General features: G+C 43.3%; 1 long non-coding RNA gene across 1 annotated transcript in view; it reads right to left on the reverse strand.

Moving 5' to 3' along the window:
- Positions 1-2,553, reverse strand: part of LOC109531398 (uncharacterized) — a 16,408-nt gene extending 13,855 nt beyond the window's left edge. Inside the window, exon 1 of the long non-coding RNA XR_002171166.1 lies at positions 2,542-2,553. This is a non-coding gene — a long non-coding RNA (uncharacterized LOC109531398). The remainder of the gene's footprint in view (positions 1-2,541) is intronic.
- Positions 2,554-9,171: the final 6,618 nt, after the last annotated feature.

The following is a 9,171-nucleotide window of genomic DNA, read 5'->3' on the forward strand; positions in this document are numbered from 1 at the left end:
GTACTGTACTAAACTCTTGCAATGACAATTCAAAAACCTCCTTCCTGTCTCTGTCTATTATCCACCCATCATTGTTCTTCTTTGTCTCTCTGCTTCTCTCTCTAAAAGTGCCGCGCTAGATTCTTAAGGATGTACTGCTGCTGTGGTTAATGGCCCAATTTTCAACCCGTCAAAATGACGGACGGCCTTAAATTTTCCCCGTCAACTCTTAAAAAAAATCCATCAATGATGGAAAATTGTCGGTTAATGTACCCTGTGCAGAAACAGAAATATAAAAGATGTAAATGTTTATACAGTCTTATTTAACTTTGATTTCGTTACAAAAGACAGGCTTTAATTTGTTATCATGAATCACCCCTCCTCCGCCCGAGTCCTCACAAATAAAATATGAAATTTCGGGTTTGATTCGGGCTCCGGCCTGCAAATCCAGTTAATTGGTCAGGCTCGGGCCGGGTCGGGCTTTAATACCCGCGGGCCGGGTCGGGTCAGGCTGGATTTTTTTAGACCCGATCTTACCTCTAATGTGTGCGTGTATCTGACCAATGTTCAATTAGTAAATATACCAGAAACAGCTTTCTAAAATACTTCAAGCAATTTTAAAGATACATTCAGCATCCAAAGACACGGGCTTGTCTGCCTCCAGTTTGACATTCAAACAACCAAGAGGACATGACAGGCATAATCCACAATGTCCAGCCTATGAAGGACTTATAAATGTGCACCATGAATTCTTTGTCCAGCAATTGCCACTCTGACAAGGGAAAAGAATCAAAGCAATTTTATGTTCACATTGGTGATGTCGTCTGCGTCAACTAGTTACATTCCCTTTCAACTGTCTCATGAAACACAAAGAATTTTTTGTCGTCAAGAGAAACTGAATTTTAAACGGAACATCTGACGGCTAGAGAGATGACTTCAGTTGTTCTTAAGTCCTTAAGTGTGTTGTGCTCCGCTATTTCCCCCCTAAAAGCCATTGGAAGAGACACATCCTGTTTGCTGACAAAACGTCTTGATGATAACCAAAGTGGGCTCTGTAGCTCTGCACATTTTATCTCACTCTGGGAATGCAAAATATGAAGCCATTCTCCCTGAAAGGAGAAATCAGCTTTTTCTTTTTTTTTTTTAAATGTTCTGTGCTTCTCCACTAGTTTAAATGCAGTATTCCGCATGATATTGTGTTTGTGGAATATGAATTAAGCAGCAAAATCTCACGGGGCCATTTTTGTCACCTGCTGTTGACCTAAAATGACATCACAGTTGCTCAGCTCTCAGGTAACAACCAATCATGGCTTACCTATTTTTCTGCGTTTGGTCATGTGATGGTCGCAAGCTCAGCAACTGTGATGTCATTTTCAATAGACAGCAAGTGGGGAAATGGCCGCTGTTTGAAAATGGGTGGATTTAACATCTTAATTCATATGGCACAAAGGCAATATTAATCAGAATACTGCGTTAAGACTAGCAGGGCCGCAGGGAACATATTAAGGAAAACTTTTTGAGCTGACTTCACCTTTAAGAGTGCTCGTCCCTTAAAATTCCGTGGGTCTTTGCAAACAACATTAACATTTACTATGTTGTGTTTTGTCAATTTACTCCAGCACAGATGAAGTGATTGTGCATTTTGGGCTCTCACTCTCAACTTATCCGCAATTTGCCAAGTAGAGCGGGACATAATTCTGGGTGGGCGATGCCAGGGTGTTGCAAATCTGTTTGCAGCCCACTGCTCCAACAAGCTACCGAGAGGATCTTAGGACATAAAGATGGCAAATTACCAATCATTCCCCTCACTCGCCACCCTCGCCTTCCCACTTAGGATCCTTTCCGCCACCTCCTTCTCATTAAAACAACTCGCTGGCATGCTGATGTATTGTTAAGCCCTCTTAACGGAACTTGAAGATTCTAGATATACCGTCAACGCTTTTTGTGTATTTCACTGTTGGTGAGTCCAAGTCCTCTGTGCTGCATTAATCTTCACCTCCTCCACTGCACATTCATTCTTCTCGAAGTATTTGCGGGGGGAAAGGGCAGATCAGTGATGTGCACACACCAAGGGTAGAAATGCTGACTGCTAACACAACAGGGGCAACAAAAGCATTCGCTCAGTGCCAGTTGGGAATTATACCATCGGCCAACAAGAAGGTGACAGAAAGGGAAAGGCCAAATCGGCAGAGAGGAGGAAGCGGCAGGGAAGCGAGAGAAAAAGTTATTGAAGTAGATAGGGCAAAGTGACATCAATAGCATCCTAAGCAGGGCCACAAACTAGGGAGCTGACAGCTGGGGACCCGTGTGCAACGCCACAAGGGGATTAGTTGGGTTTCACCATCTGACACAGAGGGGATGAGCGTCACGAGCAGAGTAAAGAGCGTCGCTGGGATTAGAGAGCGTCCTGACACTCCACCAAAACTCATGAAAGGCTAGAGGGATATAGATATAATTAGTGATCCGACAGAGAGAGAGAAAGGAGCTGTTTTTCCTTTTTCTTCAGTCCTGCAGCCTTTTTGGCCGCTGCTCAGATTTTTAATGATCATACATTCGACATACATACATTAAAAATCAATGAGAGGCAGGTCAATGAGGCAACGTGGCTGCAATGGCTTGATCACGCTACTAAACACACTGCTCACCAGACAGACATGGCCACCACTGACAAGGTCTATCCTCTGAATGTTAGGCCTGAATTATTTACCCGAGAGCCGTGTGTAAAATGTCAAACATATCTTTGAATAATTGAATAATTGTGGGCATGTCTGTAAATAAGATGCACACTGGCATGCCAGGCTGATGGGCTGACATAACTACTAAACGTGATTCGTACACGGGAACTTGCTGATTTGTCCTCCTTTAAACGCAACGCATCTTCAAAGAAGTGCTGCCTCTCCACTAACGCTTCGAGACGGTTTTACCTGGGGTGACGTGAGGGTGGCAGGGGGTTCACTTGGGAGGGCGGAGGTTATAGCAACCCTCTCTTGGCAGTCCATCGTAGTCGAAGATGACGTAGCTTCCTTCTGCTGTGGTGTGTTGGTCAGTGGTCATCTTTGCTGTCGCAGATGCCACTGTAAATGACTATGAAGCCCGATTCTGGAACCACATATCCTGCCACAGTTAGGACATGTGAGGCCTGGATCGGGAGGCTGAGGTGGAGCTGGAACAGCGTGTACAGGTTGGTGTCTCTGCTGGCGCCGCAGCACCCTTTGCTGGGTGCGGTTCTCCTCCAGGCATGTGACCCCTTTGTGGCATAAGGAACGCCAGAGTGGCCGGTTAGCTGCAGCTGACTCCAGGTTGTTGGGTTGGATGTTGCACTTCTTAAGAGTCTGTTTCAGCTGGTCTTTGTACCGCAGCTTTGGACCACCAGACTTTCTGCTGGCTGCCAAGAGCTGACCATAGAGCACCTGGCGAGGCAAACGATCACCAGGCATCCGAATGACGTGGCCGACCCAGCGGAGTTGCCTCTGGGCTAAGGTTGCCTCGATACTGATGGAGCTGGTGCGTTGGAGGATCTCAGTATGAGGAACACGGTCCTGCCAAGTGATGCCGAGGATGCGTGAGGGACCCAGGGGGTTCACTGGGGCGCCAACACACTATAGCAACCCACAGGCATGCACACACACATGCACACACACACGCCCTATAAAACCGTCTATGTGCCTTATAAACAAGTCTTCGATGATCAACTCATTTATTTATTTTGATTTGTTTTGTGACACCAAGATACCCTTTGTTCTGCCTTAGACTAAAGGCTAAAAAACATGGAGCTAGTATTGTCTGGAAAATAGCCAAGCAGGACTAAAAGTTGGCTGAACATCAGGACAATCTGTAACCTTAACACCCCCCCCCCCCCCCCCCCCTATAAAAGTGTTGCCTCAGAGGCAAATGGGACAACATGGACAGGAAGGAACATCAAGATAAGTGTGCGTGTTGTTTAGGAACGCGCAGTTATCATCATCCTTCCCTCTCCTCTGCTCTAATGGAGTCGTTATCATGAAGGACTCATCATTGGTTAGCCGCTGCAGATCAAGAGCACAACTGAATTTGCCGCAGGGGCTCGCTGCTCTTTGATGAACTTAGTCAAAGTTTAATTTAGGTAAATAGAAGCTCTGCTAAATAGAAGGTCTGCCCAGCTGGCTACTTCTTTAAAATGAGGACATTTTGTGCTCCTATTCTTCCGTTCAGTTATTTTGGAACTGGTAGCCCCTCCTATTTGGATTCTGTCACTCACTGTGTGCACCATTCCTCATTATTGCTCACACTCTCACACTGTTGTCCTCCGTGACCCACCAGGCACCTCCAGGAAGTGTATGCGTGTGTGTTTGTACACCCCTTGTTCTCTCCTGTAAACACGTGTACTATATAACCATCTAGTGCACTTTACAGATAACAAACATGAGAAGATGTATTCATTTTCTGTACCTTATCTATCCGTAACGGAGGAAGAATGTTGCAACATTGCAATCAGCATCCTTTTGTAAGGTGAAAGCATTTTAATCCTTTGTGTGAAGTGAAATTGTATCATATTGATTTACATAAAGTGGGTGTTAAAAAGAGTTCCCCCCGAAACCCTACAGATTGATGTCCAAAGTGCATATTAATGAAAAGTTATAGTCAATAGTGTCAACCTCTTATCCATCCATCCATTTTCACTAGAGCCTATCCCAGATGACTTTGGGAAAGAGATGGGTTACACGAATCAATCAATCAATCAATCAATCAATCAATCAATCAATCAATCAATCAATCAATCAATCAATCAATCAATCAATCAATCAATCAATCAATCAATCAGTGAGTCAATCAAACATAAGCCACTCAGTTTGAACCTATGCATCAATTGGCATATATAACAAGAATGTTTCCATGATGTGCTTTTTTTCCCCAACATCCTGCATCAATATTAATGTCATAAATTATAATTTGATATAATTAGAATACTTTTATATTAGTTCTCCCGAAGCATACAAAAACCGGAGGTCACTACGGGCTACGGTGTTTTGCAGTGACATGCAGTCAGGGCCATCAAGGCCTTCTCTGCTAGCCCAAACACTATCAAAAGCATCGACCTACATTTCCAATTGACGTGAAATTGGAATGCTTTATTTCCAACAGTCTTTTGTCTTCATTTCATAGTGTGTGCCATCCAGTTTCAGACGTGGGCAATTTACAAAATTTTGTCGGTCCGTCATTCATCAATCATCAGCGGCCTGGGAACCCATCTGTCATCATCAGTCCATCATGTTTTCAAGGCAAACCAAACTGTTATCATCAGTCGGTTAGTCCGTCATGTGATTTTAACCACGCTTCCGTCATCGCTTTCTATGGTCAGTCTGTCAGTCCATCGCCCAGCCCCAAAAAAGAAAAGCACATCATAGTCCAAAAGATGAAAAATCCAGTGTGATTAAAATGGTACTGTACTATTGAACTGTGAAGTAAAGTGGGAGCATGCTGATTGGTACCTGCAGCGGTTTTAACCCCTAAAATGCCCCGAACCTTTAGTTTAAGGTTTAAAATGGCTTATTTTCAACAGAATCCAGTTCCGCATGATGGCCAAGGGGAAAATCCAATCCAAGTCGCTTGCACTCCTGCCCCGCTCAATAAATGCTCATCGTCGTCATCTTCTTCTTCCTACTTCCACCTACTATGCAGGGAGCGAAAAGTGTTTCTATATACTGTATACTCAATAGAGGCAATCCTGCTTTTATTCAGTCCCGCAAACCAAAACACAACACAGGCACGGCGTATTTCTGTCAGTACTTGACCCGGTTAGTGATGATATGTCACATTCGTGATGGAGCACCCCAAAAAAAAGCAGGTGAGAGGGAGGACTAGGGTGTACTTGACGAATTGTATTTTAAACAAAGAGAAAAACTAAATCCAGAACTCAGACATGAAGAAAGCAAAAAGCCAAAGTAACAAACAAAAACCATGGCTGAAGCTAAAAACTAACTCTGACTGGAGCATGAGCGAGAACAAGAGTGAAACATGAACGAGACATGAGCTAGAAACAAACATGACCGAAACGTGACAGGAGCAAACAAACAATGACCCGACCCTGAGTGGTCGTGCCGGGAGTCCCTTTATAGCAATAATCACATAATGACCAACAGGTGTGCAGCTGCAGCAGGAGCCCTACAGCGCCACCTGTTGGTCACAAACAGAAACATGACAGATTACACTGATGGAGAAAACCCCACCGCCATCAGTTCCTAGTCTGTCATCTTTTTTAATTTCGTCATTTGTCAATGGTCAGCAAAACAGGCGTCCATCAGTGACGGATTGATGGACTTTCCTGTACTTTGTTGGGGGTTTTTTTTGTTTGTTTGTTTGTTTTTGTTTTGTTTTTGCCCAATGTGATTTCAGCTTCGACTGTACGTATAATGTGATCTACCCTAGGCCTTCACATCCCAATTACTGTTGAACACACATGCACACACACACACGTGCCATTGAAATGGCTGTTTCTTTTTTCACAATCAGATTTTGTTTTCACCATTCTGCGCCTTCATAGTGATGTCTGCATATTTTCATCCTGATTGCTTCAACTCAGTAGTCTGATGTTTCCCACTGTGATTGGTTGAACTAAATAGATATTGATTGACACTGATGTTAGACACGATTACAAATTCATTTCCAAGGAGTACTTTTTGAGAAAAACTGGGCATTTTGAGGATAGGGCAATCAACACCTTTGCTAGCTGGTTTCAACCTAGAAATTGATTTTTGGGGCATTTTGAGCGCATTTTGTGCAACATGTATGAGCGCTATAGCTCAGTCACGAGGGCCGGCGCCAGCCATTTTGGTGCCCGAAGCATAAATGCTTGGTGGTGCCACCCTACATCCTCCGCACCAGCTGACAGAAATGAACAATATCTAAGTATTTGTCAGTTTTGCTTTATTTTACAAAATAACTTTCACAAAAAAGAGAGAAATAATAAGAATTAAGTCTTTATGAAACGCTAAAAATGGCACCAAATACTCAAATAAAAAAATAAATAATAAATCATAAATAAATAAATAAAATTAAAAAAAATAAATGCCACTACTACTAACAGTGAAATATAGTTTTGAAACATGGTACTGTACGAACATTTTCTAAATTAATTCTGTTATTCAATATTATTATTATGTCAACATTCTACCTTCACAGACAAGGATTGATAGGGCACTATATAAACATTGCTGACATAATGTGAAAGCGGTGAATATGAAGGGAGAAATCTACACAACTTTAAGATCTATTGTTTTTCTCAAAATTACAGTTTCACCAGCAGACGTTGGCCTTGGCCTATGAATCCCTCCAAAATGTTGGCATAGTCATTGCATATAAAACAACTTTGTCTCGTAACATTCCATTGCATTGTCATAGCGTAATCAATGTACCGGTCACAACTTTTCCAAATTGAACAAACTACGAGAGAATGAAAGAGAGGGGACTGAGGGCACCAAAGGTTGACCAACGAGAGGTCCACACAGGAGATTCATCTTTTTTTGCGTAAATATGCCTACGTTATTTTTGCATTACATATATTTCTGAACATACAGTACTTTACAAACCATCCATCCATCCATTTTCTGATCCGATTTATACTCACAAGGGTCGTGGGGCATGCCGGGGCTTATTCCAGCTGTCTTCGAGCAGTAGGCGGGGGACAATCGCAGGGAGACGAACAACCATCAGCGCTCACGCTCACACCGAGGGACAATTTTGAGTGTTTAATCAACCTACCATGCATGTTTTTGAAATGTGGGAGGAAATCGGAGTACCCGGAGAAAATCCACGCAGGCGCGGGGAGAAAATGCAAACTCCACACAAGAAGGCCGGAGCCAGGATCAAATCCACGACCTCTGCACTGTGAGGTCGACGCGCTTACCACTGGATCACCGTGCCGCCTACGTTACAAACCTTTATTATAAATATTATATCCTGTTATTATTATGATCATTTTTAACGAGCTTGAGTTTTTTGACCTCTAGTTTTCTGGTGCCCGACCCCAGTTCTGTTGGTGCCCTACGCGCAGTGCGTGATCAGCGTATGCCGAGCTCCGTGCCTGTTGGTTACACCGACAGGCACAGAGCAAAGAAAGGAGGTCTATGGTGGGTAATTTCTCGAACGTTTTTATATTTTTATAACGTTATTAGATAAACATTGAATATGACCTATGAATGGCTGTATCGTTTTGGAGTTGTTTGGTGGTGATATCTTGGAAGATAAAGGTACTGTACTGTAACTGTGTTTCTTGATTGAGTAATAACGGAATTCACCCTCAAATAGGTGTAATGCCTGTCTCTTTTTAATGACACATGTACATACGTAGTTGTATAGCATTGTTTGTCGTTATTTTGTGATTTAATGTTGGTATTAAGAGGGGGATTAGGTCACTTAAGTCCCCACTGACGGCCCAGGTGCAATACTCACCACGGGTTTTACTGTCTAATAAAACTTCCAGGGTGTATTTTGAAGAGCCACTTGGAATATGTTACAAATATTGCTCCTTGTCCTAGGCAGGGTAAGACAGAACTATAGCGCAAAATGCTGAAAGCTCACAGTGTAGTCATCACTGGCCGAGATTGTAATCATCAGTATTACTGATTGATACATGTGTGTGTTTTGTACACATTTTTTGGAGGAGGCGGGGGGGCAGGCATGTAATTCATCTTTGTAATTAGTCTCATAATGATAAGGCAATAAACTTGAGTGCTTGAGGGAGATTCATCTGCTCGATGCACAATTAGTGGAAGGAGATTTGTTACAGTGACGAATCTCCACTCATGAAATGGAGCGCCTCTTTAAACACTGCACGGGCCCGTATCAGTATTTTTATCGACGCATGTACATTCGGGATGTGTGAATGATGCAGAATGAAATCCATTTGGGCTCTGGTGGCCTTGTGTCAAGCGTTGAAAGGATTTGAAATTCCTCACCTGTTGCTCCTTCTGTGCTCGTCTTCAAACAGTGATGCTCAGCACTCGCCTTCAAGTTCGATTTGTGTACGTCACATGACCACCGAGAGTCCAAATTGGCTTTACCTCTTATAGCTCCAAAAGTGCCAGCAGCCAGCCTGCAGCCTGCGGGGCCAGACCTCAGCTCAGACCCCACTAATTCTATCACTCACTCACTCGCTCTCTCTCTCTCGCTCTCTCTCTCTCTCTCTCCCTCTCTCTCTCTCTCTCTCTCTCTCTC

The sequence above is a fragment of the Hippocampus comes genome, unplaced genomic scaffold (genome assembly GCF_001891065.2).
Source record: "Hippocampus comes isolate QL1 unplaced genomic scaffold, H_comes_QL1_v1.1 scaffold387, whole genome shotgun sequence".
Lineage (NCBI taxonomy): Eukaryota > Metazoa > Chordata > Actinopteri > Syngnathiformes > Syngnathidae > Hippocampus > Hippocampus comes.